This window comes from Diabrotica undecimpunctata, chromosome 1 (genome assembly GCF_040954645.1).
Source record: "Diabrotica undecimpunctata isolate CICGRU chromosome 1, icDiaUnde3, whole genome shotgun sequence".
In the NCBI taxonomy this organism is placed as follows: domain Eukaryota; kingdom Metazoa; phylum Arthropoda; class Insecta; order Coleoptera; family Chrysomelidae; genus Diabrotica; species Diabrotica undecimpunctata.
In genome coordinates, this window is record NC_092803.1 from 10,347,298 (window position 1) to 10,361,865 (window position 14,568).

General features: G+C 32.8%; 1 protein-coding gene across 1 annotated transcript in view; it reads right to left on the reverse strand.

Moving 5' to 3' along the window:
* Nucleotides 1-14,568, reverse strand: part of LOC140444602 (monocarboxylate transporter 2-like) — a 798,852-nt gene that overhangs the window by 36,915 nt on the left and 747,369 nt on the right. The gene's annotated exons all lie outside the window — the stretch shown is intronic.

The window sequence follows — 14,568 nt, forward strand, 5'->3', positions numbered from 1 at the left end:
TGCTTTACCTTTTTATATACAGTGCGTACATCTTTCAGCTGGACATAGGTTATAGAAATTGAGGTAATTGTGGCAACTGCGCTTTCTTAAGCCCACTGCTGTCATCAAGACCACCTATTGGAAAGTCATACAATTCCAGATGAATGGTTATTTCATCATTTTTATTTAGAATTTAATTATTTCATTATAAATTAATTCTATCATACTGTCTCTGTCAGTTCCTTTGTCGTTTTGTGAATTTTCTAATTATCCGATCTTACCTTACTATTATGGGAATATAGGTACGTGATTTCCTACGATTATAGAAATCCTACCGGATTATATGAATTTTACCGGAATCAATTTCATAAATCCACGCATACTCAAAAATGATTCATGTTATCTAAAAACTGTTATCAACAAGTAAATATGTACTTCGACTTTGAAGATAGTACTACCGTAAAATTCATACTTGTCATTGTATTACATTTTTGTTGATTATTGAAAATTAAATAGTTTGGTTAATATCTTAGTGGCAATTGCGGTAAATGATTAATCAATCGGCAAAAATGTTATTTAAATAATGCGAAAAGTTTTTGCAATCAGTGTTTAAGCCCAAAACATCCTCCTTGGAATTGTACATTTATTGTTCTTTGAAAATAGGTAACTCTCAAATCTACGTAATTTATTATGAAAAGCAATACATGATCTTAACTTTCAATACACAAAACAATGCCAAAACATAAACTATAGTTAACGCCGGACATACAGTCGCCAAAGTTTGGTAAGATAGAACAGTAAGAAATGCACAATAAGCCTTTATTGAAGGTTTATTGACAAAATTTCGAGCGCCGTCAGGAAATCGCCAGCGTCTAAGTTTGGTATTCATAGTGCGTCGCCAGGAAGAGTCGCCGGCGGTTCTTCAGTTAGCGAACACTTCATCGAGATTTCATCCCCTGGTTCATAGTCAATCTTCGGAGAACCGCTAGTGGGCGATCGGTTACTTACTACTCGATATGAAAACATAGACGTATTTGATGACAAGGATCTACAGCAATCGTACTTGTGAACTAGTCGACTGGGGTTACAATTTGCCAAATTTAAATGTAATCGTTTCTACTCATTCATATTAATATTATAATGGATAATATATTAAAGTTTTTAATATTGGTAATAGTATTAAAGCTTTTAATATTGTTTTTTAATATTAATAATAATATTAAGTAATTAAATATTGCGCCTTGCTTAAAAAAAGTACGAGATAAATAACTCGTTTTTTTTATATGAAAATGCAATTTTCTTGCAAATGCTTGATTTTTTTACAAGATAATACAATATGTATGAAGAGTAGCTAAGCGTTGGGTAGTCAGTGGCGAATCTACGAGGAGGGAAAAAGGATCTTCTGAATTTGCCAATACTTTGACTGAACACACAACCAAGAGAGAATGGAATGTTGTCAAACCATTATCAATATTAAAATATAACCAGTATGTGACAAAAAACGATGTAGAATAATGTTGTATGGATAAAATTTGAAAAAACACAATTTACGAGTGTGCTGATTGTGACAAAAAAAAACCTGGACTATGCATAGAATATTGTTTTCGCAAATACCATTCAACCAACAGATAGATTGCATTCAGTATATTAGTTTAAATAAAAATTTTATTTTCTAAAGACCTTTTAATTGTTAGCTGCTGTCCCATTAAGAATTTCTAATTTGATTTTCTATTTTATACACATTCATATGTTATAATTACTCGTACATACATTTATTTTTCTTGATTTGTTTTTTATTTATTGATATTATAATGGGAAAAGTAATAGGTTTGTATGGAGTTTTGAGTAGTATTGAGCAGGAAAATTTGGAATTTTAAAAAGGGAGAATTGTAGATATTTATTAATTACTTCAACACAGCTAAGTGAAAGAGCGCCAAACGGTGTAACATAAAATTGAAATCAATTAAAATGTTGTTCAATAAGTCTTCTTCGTACAATCTGTCCAATATTTTGAGCTTGATTCGGTATGTGAGGTTCATTATCATCTAGTTCTTCTTCCACATTATCTTGTTCATCATTTACATCATTCACTTTGATCCCAATATTGTGAAGAACTGCACATGCCACAATTATTTCTGGAACTCTTTCCAATTTATTATTTAAACCCCGACTCAAACAACAAAATCTTTTTTTCCACAATCCAAACAATCTCTCAATGGTATTTCTCGTTCTAATATGAGATCTGTTATACCTTACTTCTTGTTTAATTCCAGGATTTAAAAGAGGCGTCATTAAATACGGTAAACAAGCATAGCCACTATCTCCAAGAAGAAATCCTGTTAAACTGCCATTCTCGAAACGGAGTTTCACTGAACTATTATTGAAGATCATCGAATCATGTTCTCTTCCAGGCCAACGAGCTACAACATCGAAAATTTCTAAATTGGGTCCACCCACTACTTGGACGTTTATTGAAAAATATCTTTTCCTGTTTCTATATACCTCGGCGATATTCCCTTCAGGACTTTTTATTGGTATGTGGGTACAGTCTATACACCCTGTTACTTTGGGAAAATTGGCAATATCGTAAAACAGCCTTTGGTTCTTTCTCTGGTTTTCGAGACCTTCAGGAAATTTTATATATGTAATAGCTGAGCAAGTAGGCGGGAAATTTTAAAAATGCATCTCGAAACCGTGGGTTGTGAAAATCCTCTAAGATCTCCAGTTACAATCTAAAAATTAAATTAAAATTAACTATACTACGATCTATCATTATATATAGGTATATAAATATAAATATATATATATATATATATATATATATATATATATATATCTATATATATATATATCATGTTCTGAAAATATATTCTTTAATTTATCCTACCTGAAAAATTCCAGTAGCATAAAATCTCAAGGCAACTAAAAGACATAAAATGGGTGGAAACGGTAATCCACGTCGATTAATTTTCACCATTTCATCATATATTACTGGTAACATTATTTCAATAACTGTTTGTTTTCGAAATCTATACCTTTTTCTAAATTCATTATCATTATAAAAGTGTAATGGATTTTGCATGTCCCTTATATATCTTCTGGGTACTTGTAATATATCGTTTTGTTCATTTATTTCTCGGTTAACTACATAATATTGATGTAAATTGTCCATCGCAAACGTATTTTAAATTAACGGGCGAATCGCCAGAGCATGCATATACCTTCTCTAGCGAATCTTCGAAAATCTCTAAACAGGGCATGCGTCATTCGAGTGTGAGATCATTGTGAAAGCGACTGGCGCGTATCCAGCGACATGCCAGCGACTGTTCGGAGAAAGATGCTTTACGCTTGCGTCAACCAGGCTGTAGGTCGACTATGAAAAATAGATATGGTATAAGTGGTAAGATATGGTTATAGTGAACAGCCAGCGACGCGCTGGAGTCGGACTATGAATACGAACGTAACTGTCGCTCATATTAGCAGCTATACTGGTTTTCTGCCAAATGGTGTTCTTGTTTTCAAGTGTTTCAAGAACATTCTTTAGCGTATAGATAGTAAGGCATTCTGCACACGAACCGTATCATCATAGATGCGAATAAGTTTCGTCATGCAGCGACGATTCCTTTACGCCTTAAAATCCGCAAACGATTCGATTTGCAAGCGGCATGTGATCGTTCTGTTTTAAGGTTTTCCATGCTTTTACAGTAGTTGCAAAGATGTCAAGTGATGAACAGGACTAACTTTTGTTAAATTATTTTCGCCACCGCAAAAAAAAAGAAACAGAAAATTTTGGGTGCTTCCTTATATCTACAAAAACTACAACAGAAGGTTATTTATTGCCGCCAAAAAGTTGTTGGAAGATGTCTCTAAATTCCACACATTTTACAGAATGTCTAAAAATACATTTAAAGAATTGGTGTTAATTGTCCTGCCATTCAAAAGCACAATACTGACATGCGTGGAGGAGTGTGTTAGTTCAGAAGAAAGACTTTTGATAACACTTGGTAAGTAAAAGACGTACTATATCTAGGTATATTTATTAATAAAATAATATATTAATATTTGTAAGAAACTATGTTGTTGCATATTGGTGGAAGGAGAAGAAATGTCATCAGTAGTAACTGTGCTGCAATTACTTCTATCTTCTGTGTGATATAGATACGCTTCGTGTGCAGTATTGCAAACTTTGTCATAGTATTGGATAATGCATCTTAACCACAGCCGCCTTACTAAACGCATTCCAACGATGAATGATAGAAAATCTATCATGCAAAGCTGGCTACGAGAAAATGTATTTCATTTACAGAGGATATAGTCAAAGCAGAACTAATGACAATAATCAAGGAGCATCGTGGTAGATATCGTCAATATGCTGTTGATTTAATGGCTAGACTTGATGGTATTACTGTTTTAAGACTTCCACCTTACCATTATGAGTTGAATCCAATTAAATTAATTTGGGCTCAAATGAAGGAATATCGTCGGCTAAGAGTGTTAACCTGCTAACTCCGTTTTTTATCTAAAATGACATTTTAGCGGATTCTGAATCTTTATACCTTCATACATCATCTCACAAACCCTCTAACTCCAATATAGTTTAGAAATAACAAAATTTTAAGTGCACGTTATCCTGCTTTCTCCATAGTGATATTTTTCATAGCGCAACACTGCCATCTCCAGTATAACTAATGCAGGCAACAAGTGACCACGTGCTTGTGAGTAGCAAATCGTAGTTTTTCAAAGAAATATTAAGGTAAATTTGTGTTCTTCGTATTTTTGATAGAGAGGTAAGTGTATTTCATTGTTTAGTTAACATATGATAAGAAAAATAATTATATTCATGCTAAAAACTGCTAAAATCGAACAAGATAGAGTTAGCAGCAATTCGTTTATTTTACTTATCTACCTATGTTACAATCTAAGTACATAGCAGATTTTCTTAATGTGATTGTTGTTAGAAGTAATTCCATTAGTTCAAAGTTATTTTAAAATTTCTAGAAATTAGTGTTAAACTTTCTAATTTGCCATCAATCCCATTCCTGTTTTACGACTAAATGGGTTTTTACGAGGAAACTATGACGTATAAGTGGTTTTATCAGAAATACGGCTGTACCGTTTCATGTGTCCAAATTCCTAAGAAGAAATATTTTGGGGGCAATCTATTTTTTTATTTTCTCGGCCAGGCGAGGGAAACATGGTAGTTGAAAGGGGTTGATATCGTTAAAACATGATATTTAATAATGTAATAAATCCAAAGAGAATAATATAAAAATATTAAAGTACAAAAATATTAAAAACTGTTTTTTTAGAATTTGTAAAAATCATTGTTCTAATTCTATTGCAGATGTCTAGAGCAAGTAAAATCCTTAAGTTAGCTGATGAGATAAATGGTATTGCTCAAACTAGTGGAAAAGAATATATTGTTAAAAATGTTGGAAGTGACAATGAGACACCTAGTACAGAAAACGTAAGTTATAATGATACAGAACTGACTGAACTTCTCAATTATTATGACCGAAATATTGTAGTCGCATTGGAAAAACCAAATAACAATGATCTAGACTTTACTCGAGATATACCAGAAGATATTTTCTCAGATGAACGCATAGACCTTAACGAAAATCCCGAAAATTTTTCAGCAACTGGTGATGTTTCACATATTGAATATCAGTGGAATGAAGATGCCATATCAGATGACAGTGATTTCATTAAGCCTTTAGTACCATACTCTGACCATTCGGATTCTGACAGCTATGATGTTCCAGAAAAAAGCAAAAAACGTAAAAAGAGGTTTCAGGTTAATAAAAAGACCTGGTATTCTGAAAAAAATAAAAGTCGTCGGGAAATGGGTAAGAGCTATTTTGGAAGACAGAAAATAAATGGAAAGTGGAACTATGATATGGAGAAAACACCCCGAGAATTAAAAGAAAGATGTTGTTGCAAGACCAAAAAAAATGGATTACTTAAGTGTAATAAAATTTCTGAGGAAGAGAGAAATGTAATATTTAAGTATTTATGGAATTTAAGCTGGGGAGAAAAAAAAGTATTTGTAGATAATACTGTAAAATCGACTGCTATAAATAGACCGAGAGATAGAAAAGCCCCAGAAAAATCTAAACGAAAACAATCGTTAATGTATTATCTTCGAAGCAACGACACAGATATTAGAGTATGCCGCAAAATGTATGTAAATACGACAGGTATTGGCAGATGGACATTATTAAATTGGAAAAATAACTTTTCATTACCATTGGAATCCAGTGATTATGCATCTAAGCAAAAGCCCAACGTTTATAGACAAAACAGAAGTCGTAAAAATCCATTTGAAAGCGAACATACGGCATTAACAGATTTTTTTAATTCTCTACCGTGTATGGAGTCACATTATTGTAGATCTTCTACGAGCAAAAAGTATCTTTTACCAGAGTGGTCTTCAAAACAAGAACTATATAAACTTTACGTTAACGATTGGTGTCGTGCAAAGAATATAGCTCCATTATCTATGTTTACGTTCAATAACATGTTTAATACACAAAATCTGTCTCTTTTCCGGCCTAAAAAGGATGAGTGTGGGCTATGTGCTGCTTACAAGAATAACCATGTTTCTGAAACTGAGTACAACTTACATATTATTAAAAAAAAAAGAGGCAAGGATTGAAAAACACAATGATTTCAATAATAAACGTCATGTATATGCAATGGACCTTCAAGCAGTCCTGCTGGCGCCAAAATCTAATATCTTCTTCTTAAAGTGCCTATCCGTTCCGGATGTTGGCGATCATCAGGGCTATCTTTACTTTGTTTATTGCGGCGCGGAACAGTTCAGTGGTAGTCGTGTTATACCACTTTCGTAAATTTTGAAGCCAGGAAATGCGTCTTCTTCCCGGTCCTCTCTTACCATTTACTTTACCTTGGAGAATCAGCTGGAGAAGCCCGTAACGTTCTTGATTTCTCATGACATGTCCTAGATATTCCAACTTTTTAGTTTTGACGGTCATGAGAATTTCACATTCTTTCCCCATTCTACGCAGGACCTCCACATTAGTAACTCTGTCAACCCAGGATATACGTAAGATGCGCCTATAACACCACATTTCGAAAGCTTCGAGCCGATTCATAGATGCAACAGTCAGTGTCCATGCTTCCATTCCGTAGAGCAGAACTGTGAATATGTAGCAGTTCAATAGACGGCATTTTGTTTTTAATGATATGTCTCGACTGTTGAAAATAGTTCTCATTCTAACGAATGCTGCTTTTGCTTTTATTATTCGCTAATAATAAAATCTAATATAAGTAGTTTATATTATAAGACCAAATTATGTGTGTACAACCTCTGTTTTTTTAATCTACAAACAAAAGATGGCTACTGTTATATATGGAATGAGAGTGAGGGAGGATTATCTGCCGAAGAATTTGCCTCCTGCTTTCATCATTTTATGGAAAACTATGCAATACCACTTATAAATCCAAGCGAGCAAAATCCAGAAATTATTATGTATAGCGATGGTTGTACATATCAAAACCGTAACGCTGTACTGTCCAACGCAGCTGTGAATTTGGCAAAAATATATAACATAAGTATTATACAGAAATGCCTAGAGGTTGGGCACACGCAAATGGAGGTAGATGCAATGCATTCTACCATTGAGCGTTGCGTAAAGAATAAGATAATTAATGTACCTGCAGATTATGCACACTTTTCCAAAATTGCGAGGAAGAAACCTGGACCATACACAGTCGAGTATTTGGATCATTTGTTCTTCAAATCTTTTAAAAAGGTTGAATTAGTTAAAAGTATTAGACCTGGCAAGAGGAAGGGAGACCCTAAAGTAAGTTATATCCTCGCCACTATTTACTTTACATGTTATTTAATATTTTCTATTTTAGGTAACCGATATTCGCAGTCTGAAGTACACTGCAAATGGACTAATTTTTTTTAAACTGCGCTTTAATGACGAATGGGAGATTCTACCACAGCGTATACCAAAGCCTATGGAGACTTGTTCTTGGCGTGAACTTGATAGTCTGCATGTAAACCGTCTAAAAATAAAAACTAAAAAGTATACAGATTTACAAGAACTAAAATGTACTTTACCGGTAGACTACCATGAATATTATGACAATATTCCTCACGAATAACGGTAGATGTAGTAACTATTACAATTTTTAGTTTAAATTTTACAAGTTTTGCTTTTTTGTAGTGTCAACTAGTATAAATTTTGTAACGATACTGATTGTTGTATTAAAGCTATGTTATATTCTAGCGTAAATACATAAATAAAAATAAAACCGTTTCTTAATCTTTCATGTAAAATTACTGCCAACTCCAGATGGTGTTCAACATATATTTTCGAAAATCTGCCAACTCCATTTTTTAGTTCCGTAAACTAAATGTACGAACATCATTTGAAGAAAAGTAGTTAAATAACTCATATACTATAGTTAATAAATAGTTGTGACAAAAAAATTTCGACAACATTAGTTTTGGATAAATTAACAGGTTTTTTTTGTCTCCTGAAAACTTTACCATTCTGGAGTTAACAGGTTAACACTCTTAACCGACGATATGTTGCCCGAGAGAACGTTTAAAACTAGCGATGTTCAGCGCCTATTACAAAATATAGATTGCTTCTTCTCTTCTTCTTCTCATTGCGCCGTCTCCTTTAGAAGAAAAAATGTGGAAGCTGGATGGTATAATGGAAAATGTTGTTAAATCTGTAATAGTAAGGATCGGTGCCCGATTCTGATGATTTATAAACCAAGCTGTAAGTAAAAAGTTTAATGTTTATTATAAATATTTTTATTGTTCTAATATATTTTTTATCCAAGACGGTTAAGAATTGATTTACTTTATTTGTGCTAAATATGCTAGGTATGATAACGATAATTTTAAATTACAGAATATAAATTAATTTTTTATTGTAGGATTATCTATTTAGCTATTTATCAATCTTTTAAAAATACATAAAAGGCGTATTTACGACTAGAATAAAATCTTAGATCAGATACACAAGCGGCCCAGACTTCACTGTGAATGATCTAGTAAATTGATTGTTCAAATCCTCACCAGAAAACACAAAGGGTTACGTAACAGTATTAAGACTAAATGGTCTGCTACTTGGTTTAGATTACGCTGGTGTATCGGATATACAATATGAAAAAGCTCCTCATAAGCAAGGATTTGTCTCTTCCCCTAAAACGATGCCTAGTTTATTGCTACATATTTCCGATCTTACTATATGGTATGGAGGCCTGGACTCTGACAAAGACGCTCACTAGAAAACTAGAATCATTCGAAATGTGGGTGTACCGACGCATTCTTCGTATATCCTGGACCGAACATGTCACTAACATAAAGGTACTTCAAAGAATCGGAAAGGAAAAAGAAATCGTGAGCACAATCAAAAAAAGAAAGCTTGAATATCTAGGCCACATATTGAAACACGATAAGTATCGTCTACTGAAGTTGATTATCCAGGGGAAAATAGACAGTGAGCGAGGGCCAGGCAGGAGAAGACACTCGTGGCTCCAAAATCTGCGGAAGTCGTTCGGGCTCACATCGGTCGAATTATTTAGTAGCGCCGCAAACAAGATCAGAATTGCCATGTTGATAGCCAACGTTCGCAACAGACAGGGCACTTAAAGAAGAAGAAGAAGGTCGGATATACCAATGGATAAGCAGTACTACAAATGATAGAGGTTTGCGGCTTAGTGTTACTCACTCTACAGCCCATTTAAGTGTTTACGCTAAAAAACCAGAATATAAATAGTTATAAAAAAATAGTAATAAATAAATGTCTCAAATAAATTCAAATTTCAATACAATACTTTAAAGATGTCTTTATGAAACGCCACTGAATAATTATAAATTCTGCTGACCAAATATTAATTTGCTAACGCGTATCGTGAATTCGTTTGTTGTTACAGCTGTTACAGTGAGACCGCATATTACCCATTAAAATGTACGGAGAGCTATCAAAATGTTGTGAACCGATATTATTTTGATTTTCTTATTAGTAAACGGCGTATTTGATTTACAGCTTGTATAATTCGAATATCGTATTATATGTATTAGTTGACGTACTGCTTCACCATAGGCCGATCAGACACCAGCATATTCTAGTCTAAGCCGCAGATTCATCTAGAATTTTAAACTGCTGCGTTAGCCTTTTATATTTTTCTGTATACCGAGCTGGGGCTCGAACTCACATCTACTGAACCATTCGACAGTGAAGCGAATGAGAATCGGCCGCCTAGCCCGCTTGGCTAGCTGACCGATGTATTAGTTACATTTTTTAATTTCTTGTCAGAGTAATTGTAGGCTATTTCTTAGTGTCGTGGGATATTGGTATAGACTCGAAAAAGCGCAGTTGCCACACTTACCTCAATGTATATTACCTATGTCTAGCTGAAAGATTTACTGTGTTTTGAATGTTTGTATTTTAAAAACGATTTCCGAAGTGAAAATTAAAACGTCAAAAATAAACTCATTTTAAACTTATATTGTGGCTTATTCCCAACGAAAATAGTAATTATCATTTAAATAAACTCTAAGAAGTTTCCCGTTGCATTGTGAATGTCACATGGTACAATTTTGCTTCATTTGTTTTGATTTAAAAATACAGACAAGATAATATTGATAAAAATAAAGCCATCTTTAATTTTTGTTTAGAAAATTACTAAATATAAGCGAAATGACATAAGGCTATAACTATTTTGCTCTATAAAAATAAATCTCATGTATCTATATATATACGAAACTCAAAGTTTTTTAACAAGAACAATTGGTTTAGAATCTCGTGTATCTAATCTAGTTCACTAGATTTTCCGCATCATATTTTAAGGCCAAGACTTAAATAAATGCCGACCATATTTTGCCGCTTGACAGATTAATTTATTTACAGTCCGAGTTCTTGTCTTTTCGAATGAAAACGCGGACTTAATTTTCCATGGGATAATATTTTGTAAGTTGCAATGTGTCTGATAAAAACTAGCCGTGGCGGCTTTAGAAATAATTGCTAGTTCATCCGGTTTATCGCTGTCTACGTATGTATGTTTGATTGATGAAAATGGGGTTAATATTGACTTTTAGGTGAAACATACTGGTCTAAAAATAGAAATATGTAGACCTGTTCTTTAGGCTATTTTCTAAAGATTTTTTGATTTGTTTACTATCTGATATTATAGAAAGTGATGGAGTCAAAAAAAGTTGGGCAAAAATTAAGTCTAATATCTTAGACTCGGCTCGGCCAAGGAAGTTCAGGGTGAAATAAATATAATTAAAAATAAATTGTTCTCAAGGCAAAGAACTCCATGGTTTTTTACAGAAGTCAACAAAAAATGTAGAGAAAGAAAAAAGTTTACCTGAAATACATGTCAAACAAAACACAAGAGGCATACCATACGAGATAACTAGAAATGAAACACATTGTAAGACAAATAAAAAATATCACTAGGAACGCTTTTCGAAAGAAATGGAACATGATTTTTAAGGTTTGCAAAAGGAAATAAGGCGCTTCATAAGAGGTCAAAGAACGGAGGTAAAGAATCTAATAGAACCAAAACACATAGAAAAGAATACGTGGATTAACTACCTAAAAAAGCTCTATATAGAGTAAGAACAAACGACGCTAGAATAGAAAATTACCACAAATGAAAAACTGAATATAAATGTACAGGAAGTTCATAAAATACGTAAAAAGCTAAAGAACAGAAAAGCAGCAGGCAAAGACGGGATACCAAACGAATTACTGAAATATTGTGGAGCAGCAAGAACATAGCAATTAACAACATTAATTAAAAAAATTATGAAATACAATAAAATATAGGAAAAATGGAGAACGAGCGAACCAATTCGACTATTCAAAAAAGGAGATAAAAAACAACCAGAAAACTTCTTCTTCTTCTTAGCCTTCTGTCGTCCATGTTTGGACATAGGCCTCTCCCAAGTCCTTCCATCGGTCTCTTTCCTGAGCAACATATTTCCAATTTGTTCCGGCTATTCTTTAAATGTCATCAACATATCTCATCTCTGTGGTCTTCCTCTTGGTCTTTAACTTTCGTAAGGTCTCCAATGTTGAATTGTTGTACTCCAACATTGGTCTTTTTGTCTAGCAGTGTGGCCCGCGAAGCTCCTTTTAGTTTTGGCAATTTTTGTTGCCATGTCCTCGACTTTTGTTTTGGATCTTACCCAGTCGTTCCTCTTTTTATCTGACAGTCGTATACCTAACATTGCTCTTTCCATATATCCACATATCAAACACCTTTTCATAATCGACGAAGGCAAAAAATTCGTGTAGTTGGTATTAATTTGCCTTCTCTACCAATGTTCTCGTTGTCAGTAGATGGTCTGATGTACTATATCCTTTGCGGAAGCTAGCCTGATCAACTGGTTGGTAATTATCCATTTTGTAAGTTAACCGGTTGTTAATATTTCTCATAAATAGTTTGTACACTTGACTGAGCAACGATATAGATAATTCTGTAGATCACATTTGTCCCCTTTTTTGTGTAAGAGTATTACTAGACTCTCGTTCCAGTCTTTAGGAATTTTGCTATCATGAAGACATCTATTTAATAGCTCTGTTAGTACAGGGATTGTTAATATTTTGCTTGTTTTCAAGAGCTCGGCAATTATACCGTCGTGTCCTGGAGCTTTATTATTTTTTAGCTCTTTTAAAGCTCTTTCTATTTCGAATCCCTTTATATTTGGTAGTACTTATAATCCCAAGTTTTTTATTTTTCTTTTGACGTTCTCCATTGTTGTTTCATTAGGATGGCCTTGCGAGCTATACAAGGGTGTGTAGAAGTCTTCCAATCCACCGACCAGGATACTGCCTGCAAAGGTATTCCCGGACTTCATTACTGTAATGCGGTGGAACGGCATCTTGTAGAAACCACATATTTTGCCTTATTGCAATATTCACTTCTTCCAAATACTCTTGTAAATTGTTTGCCAAGAACTGCAAATAATTATCACCATTTAAATTGTTGGGAAGAAATATTAGGCCTATTAGAATGATATCCACAATTCCTGCCCAAACATTAACTTTGAAAGTCCTTTGGTGATGAGTCGTATTTTTGGCGTGAGGATTTTCGTCGGCCCAAATGTGCTCGTTATGATGGTTTGGTATTCCATTTTTACTGAAGGTAGCTTCGTCAGTAAACAAAATATTTCTAATAAAATTAACATTTCGAGTGTTTTCCAATCGAAAAATCCAATCCTTTTAGGATAATCTTCAACCAATAACTCTTAAACCGTTGTTAAGTGATAGGGTTTAAGCAGCTGATCCTTTAAACGCCTCCAAAACCTTAAGTGAGGAACATTTAGTTGAGCAGATATTATTTATCTATTAATTATTTGTCTATTTATCTTTAAAAAGGGTACATATTGGAATTACCCAGTACTAAGTTTCGTTTTTAAAAATTGTAAATTATTTCTATGTATCTTGGATATATATCTACAATCTTATCGATAATATATATATATATATATATATATATATATATATATATATATATATATATATATATATATTGATACGATTAGGGTTTATAGAAAATAATTTATAAGTTATATACTACATAATATTAGATATTTGGTTGTTTTAAATAAGTTATATACTAGAGAATTTAATAAAAATATATTTATGTGAGGGCATTTTTAAGAAATTAGCATATAATAATTGTAAAAATATAATAGAAAAATATAATAAATTGTAAAATAATAGATTTAAGTGAGCCATGTGCCTAGGCAACCAACTATACATACTCCAAGTGTCAAATTAAGAATCATAATACGAATATAAGTGGGGTTATTATAATAATATATTGTTTGAAATGTGTATTTTATTAAATTAGAGTGTTAGTTACTAATTTAATTATATATTCTGATCTGAAAAGCCTAAATGTAAACAAAATTATTAATAGAAAAGAATGGAATTCTCTGGATCTCCGGAGATGGCCATGTTTGCGAAATGGTTTGTTCCAGAAAATTCAGACAAGTATTTGATAGAACAAATTGGAACATGATATCTTACGAGATGGTTCTAGAATATCAAAAGATATAAATACCCGTGATTTGGATTCAAGATGGCAGTTTTTATTCTGAAGTCAAGCAGTCATGCAGTTTTTGGAAGTTTTTAGTCAGAAGTCAGGCCAGTTTATTATGAAAGTTAGTAGAGTGAAGTAAATTGTTCAGAATTTTCAAGACAGTCAGTGAATCAGTTACAAATAGTCAAATTGTTTAATATAGTGAGTTAAATGAAGATTAAAAATTATGCATATATTTAATGCACATTTATAATTATACACAAATAATTATTGAAGATAAAAAAGGTATATTGGAAGAAATTAAATTATATTATGGTTGGAGATTAGTATAAATCAACTTATAATAATTGGATATTGGTATATTGAAAAGAAGAATAAATATAAATGCTGTTTGCTGGTTTGGTTGGTGGTGTATAGATGCTGGTGAAGAAAAATATATCTTAAATTGGTAGAAGCTGATAATTGAAAAAAGTAATTTCACAAAAAACAAGGATAACTGAAGTACGAAGACATTCAGTGGTGATTAGAATCTATATA